Here is an 18871-nt window from a genome sequence, read left to right as displayed (position 1 = left end):
GAGCTGCAAGGGAGGAATATCCTCCGGAAATTAAATGTATGCAATTTTTGCAAAAATTGAAATGTAAAAACAAATTCAACATGTTTTTTTTCAATTATATTAACTGTTGAAACAGTCTGTAGCAATGTACTCAACATTTACAAAATAACCACTGACACAATAATTCAAAGATTACAAATAATTCAAAGATTTATATTTCGTTTATTAAATACAGAAAGAATTTCAGAAAAGTCAATATGTTAAAAAGATTATCATTACAAAAGGAGGTTGGAGAAAGCAATAAGTCAGTCTGTTGGGTGGGCGCCTCTGCCTTGTTGACGGAGGAGTGGTCTTGGTTGAGGAGCTGGCATGACCGGTGGGGGTGTGGGGTGTCGAACTTGAATAGGTACATCGTGGACTCTTCATCTCACACATAGCGTCAGATTTATCACTAAAAAAAAGTTAATCATTTTTAAAGTCCCTCATGACAACTGCGTCATACTCGGCGGGTGACAGGGACTCGATCTCGATGTCCACCCGTCTCCTCAGACACCTTCTCTTGATCGCACAAACAATCATCACCGAAAAAATCAAAACCACCACACCCGTCCCTCCCAGGATAACATATATCAAAGGTTTGTCTAAATAAAAGGGTTGCTGAAGAAACAACTTCAATAGTAATTTAAATATAATCCATTATTTTATTTATTTAAATTTATTCATTTTTAATTCAAAACTTACTGAATGCAACGTCTGTCATTTCCATGGTTCTTAGGAATTAATGGTATTGCAAACGCACGTCTTAAATTTCTCTTCATTTTTTTTTCATTGATTATACAGTGATTTTGCAACATCCACAGACTTTGATGATCTCTGGGAACAGATCGATGAACAAGTTCCTCCCTCTTCAAGGGAACAACTTTTTAAAGAAGGGTTTATTTATTTTTACGATGATTATTGATTTATAAGTATAAATTTAAAAGTTTTATAATTACGCCATCATTGTATTTCCGTAATTAAGAAAAGTCCGTGACTCAGATGTTGATATATGCATTTTAAATCTGTATATATTAAGGTAGGTTATTTAATTTGGTCAATTTCTTTAAAAGGCCTCCTTGTCTTGAAAGTCCAACTCCCAAATCTGAAGCTAAGACGGAGGAGACTTCCGTATTAAGAACTCTGCTTAACAATACACAACAAGCTAGCGAAATAAAAATTAAAAAGGACAGAGAAGTGAAAACAGAAATACCTTTCAAAAGGTAATGATATTCACTATTTGAAAAAAATATTTATGATTATTTTGTAAGCTAATACCAAAATCCTTGGAAAAATTCTGACGCATTATTTTTTTTCATCGTTTTTATATTAAATAGATACACATCCAGTAGCCCCAGTAGTACCACTACCACTAGTTGTACATACTCCCCGCCTCTGGATGAGAACTGGCCACCCGCCAGTTCTGCACCATTTACCAACGTTGAGGATTCTATCCTGACGACTTTCAGGTAATTAAATTGATATGACTATACATATATATATATATATATATATATATATATATATATATCTGACTTATGCATTTGGTAGACCGATTGTATTATTTTATCTTTATTAGGGAGACCAGTAGATTAGGGAGACATATTTTGGTCTCCGTATTATTTTGACCTTGTCTAAAATGTAATTGGCTTAGCTTTAAATGAATGAACGGTGTGTCTTTGCCTAAAATGCATCAATGTGTCTATTATTTGACATCCAATAGTTGCCTTTTGTCTATATTTTTTCGTAAAAAGGAATTCAATCTGCCTCCATCGTATAATTAGCAATGACTATTTTTCTGCATTTAGGAGACCAACGAAAACTTGCAATATTGCAAAAAATCTAACATATATAATTTGTTTAGCCTTTAATTATTCTAAATGAACTTGTTTTCAAAATACTTTTTCACTTTTTATGTATAAAGCCTAACTAGAAAAAAAGTCGTTAATTTCTTGACCATGTTTGAACATTTGGCAAGTGCTCTCCGCCATTTGTTCCGAGTACTCTCGGAACGTCTCGGGTTAAAACAATGGACCTTTTAACGCCAGCGTGTTGCCTTTTAGGAATCAAAGCCATTTTATGGTAAGTACTTTTGATAATCCTACTACAATTGAACAAAGTAATGTTTTTATGAAGTTTTTTTTTAAATATTCAAATAAAATAGGGCGATAATGTGTGCAACTTGACTATTTTACACCAAATGTTGATTAATCTTCGAGGACATTCGAAACGAAGTTAACAATAAAAGCATGATTTTCATTTCCACTGTACGTTTGATGTAATATGTAATTCAAGGATTTATCAGTACCTTCTCCAGAGCAAAAGTCGTCCCCATTCCCAATTGGAAATAAGTTCACTTCAGCAGCTGTCCAAATTATGATCCCAATTAGTATAGCAGTATTTTTCCCCAACTGGTAAATAGTTCTTATGTTTATTTCTTATCAAAAAATACTTCGTAAAATAACCAGAATGTCCATAAATGTTCAGTATTAACAAATGATTAAACCCATTTAGCAAAACTGCAGTCATAAAAGTTTCCAAACACGCTGTAAACATCGCCAACTTTTAATCCGATTTTCCTCTGTTTTTCTAAAACATCGTTATTTTGTGGTATACAGTACAGTACTGTAAATGGTACATGTTTTTTTTTTTACACACACTAGACTGATATAAAAGTTAAAGGTAAATGAAATATTTCAAACAGAAAAATACATTCTCAATTTAAAAGGGGATGTTGATAAATTCTTAATAATGTAATACTTTTATGACCAGTGTTGAAGGTGTTTATTTCAGGGAAAAAGACTTGTTCTAATAACTAAATATAGGAATATTATACACATATCTATATTGTGAAGTTAATTAGATTCTATTCAATTAAAGTCTAGCTCTTTGATTTTCCATTATGATAATAAATTCAGAAATCATGATGTATGCAACATATGATTTTTTCCAACTGCATGAAATTGTCGATACAATTTTCCCAATTCCAAAAAAATTGGCATTTTCAAAATAAAAAAAGGCTGAAAAATCCCTGAATTATATAGCTAGTTTATTGAAAATGGACAGAAAAGTTAACCGAAGAATGTCGCTTTATGTAAATAGATCGACATGAAGAATTTTCTATATTACAGTTATATGTACCAGTAATATTGTTTTAAATTAATTATGTACGTAATGTAGATATATGTACATGTACCCCTTGTTACCTAAATGAATTAAAAGCAAATTAAGATCAGTTGCTCTTTTTCACTTGTATAGTGGAAAGATAGCCGACTATTCTATGTACGAATTGACTATTATAGGTAAGATAGTCAGGCCTCCATGTTTACAACCGGGATGCTCACCCCACATTTACAATTGTGACCCACATTTACAAATGTGACATCATAGTATCACTCTCGTTTGGCTTTTCGGATATTATCAGGTTTGTAAAATTTTTGGCTTTTGATGATTAATAATGATGTAAACAATGTGTCTGCAGATTCCCGTTGGGCTGAGTGTGATCTGTTGACCAGGCAAAACATGTATGTCTTGATTACACAGCGTTATGCACAATGTGCTCTCAAGAACATTCAATCCAGAAGCATGACCAATGTAGCAACACTTTTAAAACTACTTTTTGATACTTGTATTAATTTTAATGTTTATGCGCACCCGGGGCGCCCTTCCCCCTGTAATTGTTGATTTATTAGAATAACATGACATGTTTCATACATGATAGCATTAGAAATGGTCGATGGTTGTAAATATTTTGTTGTTTACCAATTTAATGTATGTTCTCACTAGAACATGCACATATGATATATGGTAGACTATTATCACATTCAACTCTAACTCTCTCTCTCTCTCTCTCTCTCTCTCTCTCTCTCTCTACAGCAGCGATTCATCTTATGACCTTTAAAAATCATGCACCTGCACTCTTGCAAGTATACAAAATGTTGTAAAATGTTAGTACTATATATTGTTCGTGCATTGCACTGCGATGATTTGGATCGCATTCAGTCGCGTCTGAATAGTGTGCATGTCCACAATTTTTAAGGAGACTTGATGCAAGCACTAAAACGCATGCAACAAATGCGAGACCTCATGCAATATATGAGAGAGCTCGTGCGAATCTAAAACATTCCGATCGCAACGAGTTGTAAAGTGCTCGTACGCCAATTGTGAATGGGGCTTAATGTAGATGTTTATGAATCCAAAAGTTTTCTTTGCATATAAACAATGCTTTCACACAGGTGCTTGTGGTTTTAATGTAGGTTTTGGAGTTATTAGCACAACCAGTCATGTCAGTGGAGATTTTCTCCTGCAGGAGAAACATTAAAAGGACAGGATGGGGAGGAGAGACTGAAGACAAGCACAGAAAACAAAATATTTATCTATAAATATAATGGAAAAGAACTTTGGTAATACGATTTAAACATATTTACATGAAGCTGGAGGTATGTAGCTCCTGATGTAAACAAAAAAATTGAAGCAACGTTTATCCAAATTTTTTTTTTCAGACCAGGAGATACAGACCTGCAGCTAAATGTAATATTTTAACATTTATGTATGGCAGTAATGTTTCTAGAAATAACTATAAACAATTCTAATTAAGTCAAGCAAAAATACCAGTAATTATATGCTTCTTATCTAAGGTTTGATTTCTTTTTATGTACACTGTAGTATTGATGCTGTCAGGAGTGAACAACCATACATGTATCTGCCAGTTTGTAAATGATGGCAAGGACGATGCAAACTCCACCATAAACTCAGAGTGTTTAATGGAAGGGAATACCTATGATTGTTTGCTATGAGAGACATTGTGGTTGGGGAAGAGATACTTCATGTGTATGACTATGGTTGTGATGGGAAAAGCTTGCGGTGGCCCAGCAAGGTAGGAAAATGGTTGGATTAATTATACACAAAAAATAATTATTAAGAGAGAGTTTAGTGATTTACAATCAGGCTTTGGATATCTTGTTATCTGGCTTTGGTTTTGTTTTTGCATTTTTTCGTACATTGATTTGTTTTAAACTAATCTAAAAAATAGGTTTTTCTCAAGAATTTAAAAAGTATCAGAATAGATAATTATATGTTTTTATTGAAAAACAAGCCTAATTAAAACTTCTGTTAGTGTTGTTAAATAGGTTAAAAATCGTGATCAATTAATCAGCAGAATTGGTTGTCTCTTGCCATCTGATGATCGGTCAATAATCGAATCGGTAACAAATTATATTAAATTCAATAATATGGGGCACTAAATTTTATGCTATAATGTATAATCTAAAATATATAAGTGCTATTTTCACTTCCTTTTAAAAGCTTATAAGACTTTTGCTGTATTTTTATTAGGTAGAATGTTGCACATCTTTTGAGATTGAAGAAAACCCCCAGCTCACAACAGTTTTCATTTCATTCAATACAGATTAGAAAACAAAATGATAGGTATAATATTAATGTAATAAACCCAGACTGAGTATAATTGATGATAAAATCTTAAATCGATTATGATAAATCGACAACCTTTTCAACTGATCATTGATTGAAATTCAATCATCGTGACAACACTAGCCCCTGTTCATGTACATGTTTTTACCGGTACTATTTTTGATCGATTTCAGAAAAGGCTGTGATCCTTTTGATTTTGGTAATGGTTTTGTTAGGTTTTATTTCACTTTATTTTGTTTATAGTTGTTTGATTTTCTTTCAATTTTAACATTATATACGGTTCTTGTGCTGACCTGAATAGATTTATTTTGTTTTCATTATCAAGCACTAATAAATTAAAAGCTTGAAAGAGGTGTCCAGTTGTGCAGTGGACAATGCACCTGCTGATCACCACTGCGACCCAAGTTTAATCCCCATGATCGACAGTTGTTGTATATGATAGGGTACATTGGTCGCCTACTTGGACACGTGGGTTTTCTCCAGTCACCCCAACTTCTTCCCACATCATGACCCACTCGCGCTAACATCCATGCCAACAAAAAGCTATTAATATAAGTCAGTGTGCATTGTGAATCTGTCACTAATGTGGAGGGTCTCCTTTGCAGAACAAAATTGTTTTTTGTTAGATAAATTACAAAATCTGTTTCTGTTGTAAATATGTATATTTTGCAAATTGTTTACAGAATGTACTTCTTGAAAAATATACATTTACATAGAATTATCAGATTTGGTAGGTTAGTTAATTTAAGCATCAATCTGAATTGGAATTCATTTTTCACTGAATATTGGTACAGTCTTGTTTTTGTACCATGGCTGAAAAGTTTGATTTAGTCAGTGGTCTGTTGTCAGATTTATAAAAAAGAAACATCAATTACCAAATGTGGTAAACTAATAATTGATGAATGTTTATGAAAGAAAATTTCATAATTTATAATATTGTTTTAATTTCTTTCAGTTCCCTCTGATGTGGATTCTGACCCATTTAGTGTATCAAACTACTCGCCAAGTTCTGATTCTGAATCAGATGGAAATAAGAAGGTTTTGGTTAATGTTATTATTTAAAGAATAATTTTGCATCTGCAGTCCATTTTCACTTTGCAAAAAATACCTGAAAGAACAAGAGGCTGAGAGCCCAGTCATTTTAATTCAGACTAAAGTAAATCCATTTATATTAACTAGATATACTTTGAAATGTAGTTGTGTATAACAATCTACATGTTGATCTGGTCTCCCTAATGCTGTGATAATGCATTAGATTTACATGATATGAGTGGAATGTACTGGATGTAATATATTTGTAACAGTTATATTTATTTTGTTTAATCACTAGGAATAAAATTTGCAATGATTTAAAAAAGTAAACGTAGAAGCTTGTATTTACAATACAATATATTGGTATTTTTACAGAGTCCACCCCAAATTCATTGAGAGCTAGCCGCAACACAATGGAAAAACAGGGCATCTTGACCCTCAGAGAAAACAGTGAGCATTTTGAAGCAGGTAAATGAATTAAATTCAATGTTGCAATGTTATTATGTTTTTAAGCAAGAAACATTAATACAGTCAGTTGGGTAGCTAGACCTGAAACGAAGTGCATGCTTAAAATGGCAGGGGGTGTGGGGGCCACCATGAGGCCCCCAGTGGGTCCAGGACAAAGCCCAGGGGGCGAAAGCCCCTGGAAGCTCATGGATTCTGACGATTTTTAACACCAAAAATTAAAGCAGAAATTGAAAGGAATGCTTACTATTTAAGCCTATTTTTAGGCAGTTAAAATTGTTTTGGCTATAGTTTAGGCATAAAATAAAATCACAAAACTTATTAAAAGTTAAAAGAAGAATTTATTTTTGACATTTGCCTTTGACCCACTCAAAGCTTTTATTCTTAAGTTCATTTTCACATAGTTTATGGTAATGAATATCTCAATAAAGCTGTGATATTCTCTCGGGGAAATTTAAAATGTGTAAAACTAAGTTCAACTGCAAAATAAATAGTTGCCTTTTTAGGTACATGCATTGTGTACTGTTTCTTTAATATGGTACTTTAAGACCATATTGTGTGGCTATATTTGGTGCTTAATACGTCTTTGTTTAGCATTGATTTCGGATAAAGTAGGACCGAGTGACGGAAACGGGCTGATGGAATAACTAAGTATGGACCTTAATACTTGAATTCTTTTTTTATATTTTTTTTTTCTTTATTTATTTTTTTACTGATTTTTCCCCCAAATGATGTGCATGCTCAGGCATATAAGCATACATGGTAGCTACGCCACTGGCAGTGTACAATTTACTACTCAAGTCTAAGATTGCTCGTGATCTTGGGGCTTGGTCTCCCTAATGCTGTGATAATGCATTTGATTTCCATGATATGAGTGGAATGTAATGGATGTAATATATTTGTTATACTTATAAGTACATGTATAAGTCATTAGGAATAAGTTTTGCAAAGAGATAAAGAAGTAAACTTAGAAGCATGTATTTATGATACAATATATTGGTACTTTTTTACAGAGCCCACCCCAGTTTCATTGAGATCTAGCTGCAACACAATGGAAAAACAGGACAGCTTGACCCTAAGGTAAAGCAGTGAGCGGAGGTTGACAATGGTTTTCGAGGGGTGTCAATTTCAATAGATACCCTCCCAAACAGGCACTATTCATTTTATTTTACTGAATGTCTTATTTCTAAAGAAAATTTTACTGCTTTTATTTAGAAATGAAGTAAATTCTACGACAAACCGTACGCTCATAATTTAAGCGCATGTAACAGTTCGTTGTGTTACCAATTGCCAAGTGTGTTACTAACGTTGAGGGTAATAGAACGGATTACCAACTGCGTCTAAACCAATCAGATTTCAGTATTTAACATTTAACATGAAAGAATAATAAAATTGTTTGTCTGGTCTCCCTAATGCTGTGATAATGCATTAGATTTCCATGATATTAGTGGAATTTAATGGATGTAATATATTTGTTATATTTATTTTTATTAATCATTAGGAATAAACTTAGCAATGATATAAAGAAGTAAACTTAGAGACTTGAAATTGCAATACAATATATTGGTACTTTTTACAGAGTCCACCCCAAATTCATTGAGATCTAGCCGCAACACAATGGGAAAACGGGACATCTTGACCCACAGAGAAAACACTGAGTATTTTGAACAAGGTAAATGAATTAAACTAAATGTTGCAATGTTATTATGTGATCCTGGGGCTTGGTCTCCTTAATGCTGGGATAATGTATTTGATTTCCATGATATGAGTGGAATGTAATGGATGTACCGGTAATATATTTGTAATATTTATTTTAATTAGTCATAAGGAATAAAATTTGCAATGATTTAAAAAGTAAATGTTGAAGCTTGTATTTACAATACAATATATTAGTACTTTTATACAGAGTCCACCACAGATATATTGAGAGCTAGCCGCAACGCAATGGAAAAACAGGACATCTTGAACCTCAGAGAAAACAGTGAGCATTTTGAACAAAGTAAATGAATTAGAATCAAAGTTGCAACGTTATTATGTATAACAATTAACATGTTTGTCTGGTCTCCCTAATGCTGTGATAATGCATTTGATTTCCATGATATGAGTGGAATGTAATGGATGTAATAAATTCTCCTATATGTAATAATATTCTTAAATATAAATACACTGTGTTAGAGTAAAATCCCAAGAGATCCGAATATCAACATGGTGTGTAATTTTGAAGCGAGCAAAAAAGTGTTGATTCCTTTAATAATATGAATTAAATATTTAGATGAAAAGTATTTACAGCCTCAGAATGGTTTGTTATGAATAATTTGACTGTTATTTTCAATACAACTTCATTATTTTTCTCAAAAATCGATTCGGAGCGATTCTGCAATTTTCTGCTACATTACGGGTATATGGGAAGCATTCCTGTCAGATTATTATAACTAAGCAGAGTGTAGTGAAATTAATAGCATTATTGTAGGCTTAAAGCTTGGTTCTGTAATTGTAAACAATACGGTGCGTCGATGTAGTGAATGTCCGATATCATATGCAATGTCAACCCGTGCACGCACGGGTCAAAGTCTAGTAAGAATAATTAATTTTGACTTGTGAAAGAAAGTAATCATTTTAAGATTGATAAAGCCACAAAAGGGGCAACTGTTTCTTTAAAAGATTTCTTGTTTTAAACTTTATTTATGCAATAACGATTCTTTGATCTTTTGCAGTTCCATACCATTGTTTTCCCTCTCTCAGTTCCTGTGATGAAAGAAGTCAACTTGATAGGTTTGTTTCAATCTATTTTGTGAATGTTTTTCTTGTTTGATAATAGGATAGTCATACATATGTAGCTGCAACAATGTAGCCCTCTCCGATTTTTTATAACTGATGTTTACTCCCCCCCCCTCCCCCCCCCCCCAAAAAAAACAAAAAACAAAAAACAGGAGAGGGCTACATTATTGCAGCTAGGTGTTAGGCTTCTGGCTTTTGAATGACAATGTATAGATGGAGTTATTTCCTTGTGACTTGTGACAGAGGCTGTAGTGCACAATTCCATTTGACTTTCAAGAAATGTTCAGATAGTAATGAAAATGTAAAGTGTTTAATAACATTTGCTGAGTACCACTTTCAATACTGTAAAAGGGATTATTTACATGTAAGGGAAAATTTACACTTAAGCTTAAAACTGGGTAAAATACCCCCACATTTGCATATGGGCAGTGCTTTAGTGTGGTAAATCACTGTGTATGTATTTCTTTTTCTTTTTTCTTCATTAAATAATTTTTGTATTTGTATACATTTTTGAAATTTAATCTAAAAGGGTGAGTGTCGGAGTTACATGTGCACAATCCTAAAGGTCCAAGTACAGCACCTGAATCACATGTGACTGAAGAAGATTTGATGTCCAAACCCTGCGAGAGTGGAAATGCAAATGCATCGGATGTTACACCACAAGGTGATCAGTCTTTTTTTTTATTTGTGTGAATCTGTGTGTGGTAGTGGTGGGGGGGGGGGGGGGGGGGTAATAGAAGTCATATTATTGAAATGATAAAAACTTTTCTCAATAATTTTCTTTCTTTCTTTAAGATGACAATGGTACATTGATTTGCATCGTTTAATAATTAAAACCCATCCATAATGTTTGCTCTTTTCATTACGTTTTATGCATGCCTGTCCTTAGTATTTGCAAAGTAAGATATTCATGATATTGTTATTACAGAGTGCTTCTTTGAGATCGAAGATGATAATGGAACTAAAGTTCTTGCAAGCCCAGTTGCAGTCAAGAAGACTAAAAGCAGCTCAGGTGATATATCTTTGTTGCTTGGTCTATCTATCCACAATTTGATGAATTAGCAATTTTTAGGTCACTTGAGTTTATTGCAATCCGTTTTCGTCCGTTATCGTGCATCGTGCCTTAACAATTTTACATTTTTAACTTCTTCTTAAAAACTACAGGGCTGATTATTACCATTTTTGATGTGAGGCATCTCTATGGTGAGAGGAATCTAAATTGTAAAATTCATGGCTCTACTACCCCCGGGGCGCCACATGTGGGGCCAAATTTGCAAAAAAAGAGCCAAATTTTAAAAAATATTCTTCTCTATTCCCACACATGTTAGGAAAAAACTGGTTGCATAGTAATAATGTCCATGAAGCCCTCTACATAAATTGTGAAATTCATGGCCCCTGGGTCAGGGGTTCAGGCTCTAGAATGGGGCCAGTATGGCCATATAGTAAAAATGTATTAAATCTTAGAAAATCTTCTTTTCTACTCCCATATAAATATATATATATATCTGGTTATAAAGTCCATGAAGCCCTCTACCAAAATTGTGAAATTTATGACCCCCGGGTCAGGGGTTCACGCTCTAGGGTGGGGCCAATATGGCCATATAGTAAAATGTTTTAAATCTTAAGAAATCTTCTTCTCTACTCCCACACATGTGGGCAAAAAACTGAATACATGGTTACGATGTCCACTAACTCCTCTACCTAAATTGTAAAATTCATGGCCCCTGGGTCAGGGGTTCAGGACATGAGGGGGAGGCAATATAGTGTTAATGCATATAATGTTATAACATTTTCTTCTCTATTCTCACACATCTGTATAAAAACTGACCTATAATTATGTTTACCAGGAAGTCCTCTACTGAAATTTTAATTTTCATGTCCCCTGGAGTATGGGTTTTAACTCTAGGGCAGGGCCAAAATGGATGTATAGGTGTTATTGCATATAATGTTAAAAAATTATCCTTTTTACTCCCACACACCTGAAAGGAAACTGAATTCATGATTTTGTAGACCCGATCTTTTAAGTTTTTTGCCAAAATTGTAGGTTTCACAGTTCTTTTTGAAAGATTTCAGGCAGGGAGGTGGCCGTCATTACTAATTTATAATTTTTCTACTCCAGAATAAAACCTAATTAATTAAATGCATATATGAGACTCCTCGACAAGTTTGTGTATGGGTCATATGCTACTCAGGTGACCGTTACAGGAATAGAAACAAATTTCTCATGGAGATTTATAATGTGAAATATTTACATCTTTTCACCATTCGGAACCCACTTGAAATACCTCATACAATTTTTCAATTATGTCATCCAGGCTATTTCATGGCCGATGCAATGCAAAATCCCTATAGGCTTTCTATTTTGGGTTGTGTATTGAAGCCTAAAGCGGTAGAGGGGGCATTTCAAAACAGATAATCTTGACATATAAGTGGATGAATGTAGTTCGAGCATGAATGTATTTATGAAAATCAAAATATTCAGCAAGAAGTAGTGGAAGCAAAAACCATACAGAGTATGGTATGCCTTGAATCTATACATAGGTATTATCCTTTTTACATGAATATGTAACAATATAATAATTCTGATTGTTCATATTATTTTTAAAATCTTTTCAAGGTAAAAGAGAAATCCAGGAGTTTTTGGAAAAACATGAAATGTATTCATTGGAACGGCTTGATGAGAGGACCAAATTTTTGAAGATTAGATCTAAAATCTTCAACGAGAGAAAAACAACAAGACTTAGGACATTTAAAAAATTAAATGAAATGAAATCAATGAAAAAGCAAACATGAATCTCATCATTTTACATATAATGTAACTGTAATGTAACAACAAGACGTAGGGCATGTATGATAATTTATTTTTAGCTCACCGAGACGAAGTTCGGGGGAACTTATGCTATACTGCTGGCGTTGGCGTCCGGACCTGGTAAAAGTTTTTGTCGCAGGTCCTTTATCTTAGTTATTTCTTGTCCTTCACCAAACTTGCATGGATGATGCATCTGTACCTTTTTATGAACTTGAAAAACTTGGATGCTGAATCTGGGCAATGAATTTTAGATGCTGGAGGTTAAGGTTTTTGGAACAGGTTAAAGTTTTTGGTGCAGGTGGCCTTTGATAGCAATTTCTAAATTACTACTGATCCAAACTTGCATGGATGATGCATCTTAAGATACTGATGCACCTAAAAGGCTTGTATGCTGAATCTTAGCCATAGGTTTCTGATGCTGGATGAGGTTATGTTTTTTGGAACAGGTCATATATTAAATTTATTTAGTACTATTTCAAACTTGCATAGTTGATTTAACTATAATATAAATGAATTGCAAAGGTAGCTTCAGATGCAGAGCCTGATCTTCATAATCAAGGATGCTAAAAATATATCTTAGTAATGACTGGTCCTAATTTAACCAAACTTGAATTGATGATGCGTCTTATGATACTGATGCATCTGGCAGGCTTGAATGCCGAATCTGAGTCATAGGTTTTGGATGCTGGATGAGGTTTAGTTATTTTGGAACAGGTCACATGATTTATAGACAATAGCTTGCATAGTTAATTTAACTATAATATAAATGAATCATAGAGGTTGCTTCAGTTTCAGATCCTGATCTCTATTATCAAGGATGTTTAAAAAGAATATCCTACCTCACTCTAACCTGATTGATAGATGTGTTTGTTGTTAAATGATATAACATGATTCAAATGATATAGTATTGTCAGATTTGATACACTATTGTTTTATATGATACAATGTTATATCATATAGTATATTATAAAAAGTTAGTAGGATATTGTATCAATATTTTTGTGCATAATGATATGATATTGTATCATTATATTGTAATGTAAAGTATTTTTTATTATGATGCAATGTTGTATAAAATGATAATGTATTATATACTATTTTATCACATGCTATTGTTTCATATTATATTGTCATATTTAATATGGTATAATATGATACAATATTGTATTGTAATATATAATATCTTATCACATGATATGATATTGTATAAAATGATATTGGTTTATATAATATATTATTTTATCACATGAAATAGTATTATTTGATATTGGAATATATAATATTGTAACATATGATACGATATTGTATAAAGTGATATTGTATTATATAATATATTACTGTATCACATGATATTGTATCATATGATTTGATACAATGTTGAATCAAGTTATATTGTATCTTATGATACAATATCATATTATGTATCAAATATGATATAATATCATACAATATCATACTTAAGTATACATGATAATATAATGTGTTACAAAATTGTGATGTATTATGTGATATGACATTGTATCATATATTATGATATTGTGTTATGTGATCAAATGCAATAATGTATTTAACATGACACTATGTCATATCATATGTTACAATATCATATTGCATCATTATTTATTACAGTATTTTATTTTTATTATTATATGTGTGTATCTTATATTAATATATGAAATGAATGATTATTATCCAATTTTTTAACATATGATATAGTAATATGATATTGTTTCGAAACAGTATCCATAGATATCCAAGATCATTAACTATGATTTTCAGGTAATATGATAAAGGTGGTCTCATAAAGGTGATGCTTTATAAAGGTGATGCCTCGTCTCGGTGCTTTGTAATCTGTGATTACCTTTGTTTCTTATAAGGCAAGAAAGTGGCCCCTAAACGTGATATGTGTTGCAGACGACATCCTAATGTCTTTATGTTTGAAAATTTTGAAATTTTTTTAGCTGCATAATCCTGTTCGTCCTTTAATATTTTTATTGCCATGCATTTGATCAGTCATTTTTGCTCCCAGAGTAACTTTTAAACTTTGTCAATTTCTTACATGTGTACTTATTATCAATGTTATTCATTAACATTTATTAATGAATGGTTCATTCAATACGTGATCTTTGATCACCTTTTTTTATTGTTATATATGAATTATGAAGAATATTAAGTAAATCAATTTTAAAAGCTTTATTTTCTTGAAATGTATGAAATTTGAAATATGAAGGTTGAAAATAGATTATGAATATTTTGATTTCATAAATTTACAGATCCTTACATACATGATTTTGTTGCACAGAAAAAAATGAAACTGTTGTAATTGAACTGCAAGTTCACCAAAATAATGGACATGTTATGTACACTGAATTTTGAATGGAAATGATTGCTCTATTAATAAATTTGAAATGATTAATTGTTTAAACTTTCAAAATTGAACTAATGTTTACACCCTGGTCCATAAATTATAAATGAAATCTATTTGAAATTAGTTTTGATGATTAGTAAAGTTTGTTCATGAACTTGAAATGTTTTTTTTTTCATTTATTAATGTGAAATTCTAAAACACATTAGGATACATGTAGAATGGATTGAATTGAGAAGATAATCTTCAGTAGGGACGCAAATTTAAAATGCTACATATTTTCCCCATTTTTGCAAATTTCGTGACATGCGAAAAAAAACCGGACAGTGAAAATTAAAGGGCTTGCAAATCACGAATGTTATGGTTAAAAAAAAAGAATGGTCTACCTAAACCCTAATTAAGTAATATTAATAAAAATGTATTATCGGTATCGCATAGCCGCATAAGACAGTAGCAAAATATTAGAGGGACAATATAGTATATTTTTAAGGGCTAATAGTAATGAAAAATTAAAACAGATGTGAGATTATTGCCATTCCACAGACCTCTAAATGACCATCTATGAATATTAAAAGTCCACACCATCAACTATGTGAGATATTAACAAAGCTTACATATACATGCACATGTACACAGTGACCTTGCATTATATCTTAATTCTATGTTGCGTGGCGATAAAAAATGATAGAGCACTTGCAAATCATGAAAATTATGGGAAAAAAGAATGGTCTACTTAAGCCATAAAAAATATATATATGAAAATATATGCACGGTCTCCTTAAGCCTTATGAGAGAGTAACAAAATATAAAGGAGACCATTTTTGCTGTATTTTTTTAAAGACAAGATATATTGAAAAATTAAAACACATGTAAAGTTATTTGAATCTTGAAGACCTCTTAATGACTATTTGCAATAAAAAATATGCACATATAAAAATTTTGTATATTGTCTCCCTAAACTACATTTTAGGGTATGGTCTCCTCAATGCCTAAATCAGATTTATATATATATATATATATATATATATATTGTTAACTCCCTCTCTCTCTCTTACACATATGACTAAATGAACAATAAGGTATATAAATGAATAAATATATATTCTATCTGATAAATAACATTAATTTCAACATACTTTTTGTATTTGTTTAGGAGAAAGAGTCCAAAGAAATACGAAGCTCTTAACCGGAGGTTTACAGAGCCACGGGTCACTGCCACGCGGGAATTTAAAGTTTTAAAGGCTCTACAGAAGAGAATAATGCAGGACATGGAACAAAGTGAGATAATAGTTAATTATCTCACCGATAAATATGGCGCAGATGAACCAGAGAAGAAGCGGGCTAAGTTTATTTCCCTTCGATAAGCCCAATCGCTTGCGACATGAAAAAAACAATTATCAATTTTTATACAGTGAAACATATAAAATTACTATTCGAAGTTTAAATGGATCTCCAGAAACGAATGTTTCTGGATATAGAACAGCTTGAAATAATAATCAGGAGATCTCACCGGCAAGTATGGATATGAGATCGAAAAGTGTTTATATAAGTATGAAACTTGTTGTAAATATTGCTTGTGAAATGAACAAAAAGGTATTGACCTTTATTTTATATGTACTTAAAGTCTAGAGATGTTTTACCATATATACAATTCTGTTTACGCATGTATTGAGTCACTATTAAAACATAATTACAAACAGTACGAATTTTTTGTCATAAATCATATTTCTAATGGATCCATTGTCCTTGGATTATGACACGACAAAGACTCCAGACTTAATTTTTTAATATTGTTATTTTTTTTATTACTTCTGACTTATGAAGTAACATACACTGAAAATAGCAGCTTAAAGATGTAAGACTGTGTGTTTCTCCAAAGAAAGTAATTACCAAAGACAGATTTTTACCACGGCCCAGAATGTTTCATGTTCCTGGAGCATCGTATAATCATAAACTCTTATTGGACTTGGCGTAAAATCTAGATAAAAATAAAACGTACCTTCAGAAGGAGAAAAATCTTCAGTTACTCTTCCATCAATTTTTCACTTGTAGTACATTCTGGTATATATAAAGTTCTTAAATTCATCCATTGCTGTTTTAAAACATATTGTGGTATAAACCGTACATATCTATATAGGAAAATATCAAGGTGACCTTCTGAAGGTGACATAAGCCTGTTCTAATTATCAGGATGACTCCAGACTGTTAGTGACCTCAAAAGTTATCCAGGCGGACTTTACCCTGAACTCATTTATCAAGGTAACCTCAAGGTGACCTGACCTTAGCAGGTTACCTGAACTCGACCTCAGTTGACATGACCCTGTCTTTGACCCTGGCCTAGTAACCCAGGTGACCTGACCTTAGTTGACATGACCCTGACCTAGTGACCCAGGTGACCTGACCTTGACCTCATATGACCAGACCTTGACCTCATTTATAGGTATCAAGGTCATTGGTGACCCTATACTGACTTCAGACTACTACCCTCACTACTTACTCTTGTCTCATTTCCTTGAACATCTTTGTAACTAAAAAAAATAGTGAAATGCACGTAGGCTATTTCCCCGATAAAATTTCCCCTTCCGTACTTCACAAAGTTTACCGAATGACTGACGTATATTTTTGTTTACTATGTTCATCTACAGCAACAATCACTGAAATCGGGTTAATAAACATGGGGGACATGACGAACTGAAGTGATTAAAAATATTTCATGCAACAATCTTGAAGACAATGGGCTTATATACATTATATATAAACAATGTTTACACTTACTTATCAAGTAGCATCTTTGCAAGTTCGACATTTGTTTTCAAACACAAATTCGTCCGTAATTCCGTCCATCGATCATACTGATTTCCGATATAGATTTTGTTTTTGTTAAGTCTGGCATTTGCTTTCTTTTTATTCCTCTTCCTAGCGGAGTCCGTTAGTTTTAACTTCGCTCCACGTTTTTCCGACATCTTTTTTCATCTCCTCCGACTATCTACGCATGCGTACCCCATTGTCCGAGTGTCTGACCTAGGGTCACTTGCATATTTCTGAATACGTCAGTGAAATATTGTCTTGCAAGACAAAAATTCTCGCTGTGCATATTTTCACGTATTAAACGAGTTTTAGACTTAATAGCAGGTAGCATTATTTTGATATGTTATGTTTTAATGTGGCTAAATTGTTTTAGAGTGCTTTTGGCGATTTAAAAAAAAAATGCCGTCGCCGACAGCCTATATTGCTTCAACATATCTCAATTTGATATGTTTAAAATATCATTCTTGAAATACATGAATAAATCTTATTTTGGCTCTTCAAATCCGTCAGAGTTGTATATGTTTCTATAGTATCTAAATAAACGCTAAGTCTAGTAAAAAGTACAATTTTTACGTACATATTTTCAGTAACCTATTGCTTCATCACCAAATCAAACTTTTTAAAATGATTTTATTTGCTGTTAACAACCTGTACATGTATCTTTGAAATCAGCATATCCGTTATTTCATAGAAAGGGTGGAAAATCTACTTTCTACATTGATGCATACTAAGTACATTGCTTTAAAATCTCTTGTTCAGAAGAAAATGGTTTTTAACGGGGACTTCACAGAGTAATGTTAAAAAAATATAATAGTTTAAATAACTTTATTCTGACATTTTTTATAGTATCTCTATACACTACCTTCCATGCGATTAGAAATAAGAAAGAATAAAATTTTACAAACAATTCCAACTTTTTCGGGATTCGAACCCAGTCAAAAATATAAGACACGGTATTAGTCTATTGTAACTGCGTTACCACTCGACTAATCTAGACATGAATTAAGAACGGAAAATTTAATACGTCGTTTTTAGACTTCAAAGGTATTAATGATTTTTTCCAAAAGTCAGGTTTATAAAAAATATGCCTCTTTGAAACAAAAATCGGAAATGGCAGATTATAAGAAATTGTCTTACTTAAAACGTTAAGGTTAAATTATTTTTGTTTC

At 32.4% G+C, this 18871-nt stretch overlaps 1 long non-coding RNA gene and 1 pseudogene across 1 annotated transcript; both read left to right on the top strand.

The window, feature by feature from the left end:
* The first annotated feature begins 825 nt into the window (after positions 1–825).
* On the top strand, positions 826–16519 carry LOC128172844 (uncharacterized). The gene is made up of 3 exons (XR_008242356.1): positions 826–1238; positions 1353–1484; positions 16048–16519. It is a non-coding gene; the product is annotated as an uncharacterized LOC128172844 (long non-coding RNA).
* LOC128172773 (uncharacterized) lies at positions 1656–10732 on the top strand (annotated as a pseudogene).
* Positions 16520–18871: the final 2352 nt, after the last annotated feature.

This window comes from Crassostrea angulata, chromosome 2, assembly GCF_025612915.1.
Source record: "Crassostrea angulata isolate pt1a10 chromosome 2, ASM2561291v2, whole genome shotgun sequence".
NCBI classification, from domain to species: Eukaryota; Metazoa; Mollusca; class Bivalvia; order Ostreida; family Ostreidae; genus Magallana; species Magallana angulata.
Note: the sequence above shows the minus strand (reverse complement) of the source record. Positions and strands in the feature narration are given on the sequence as shown.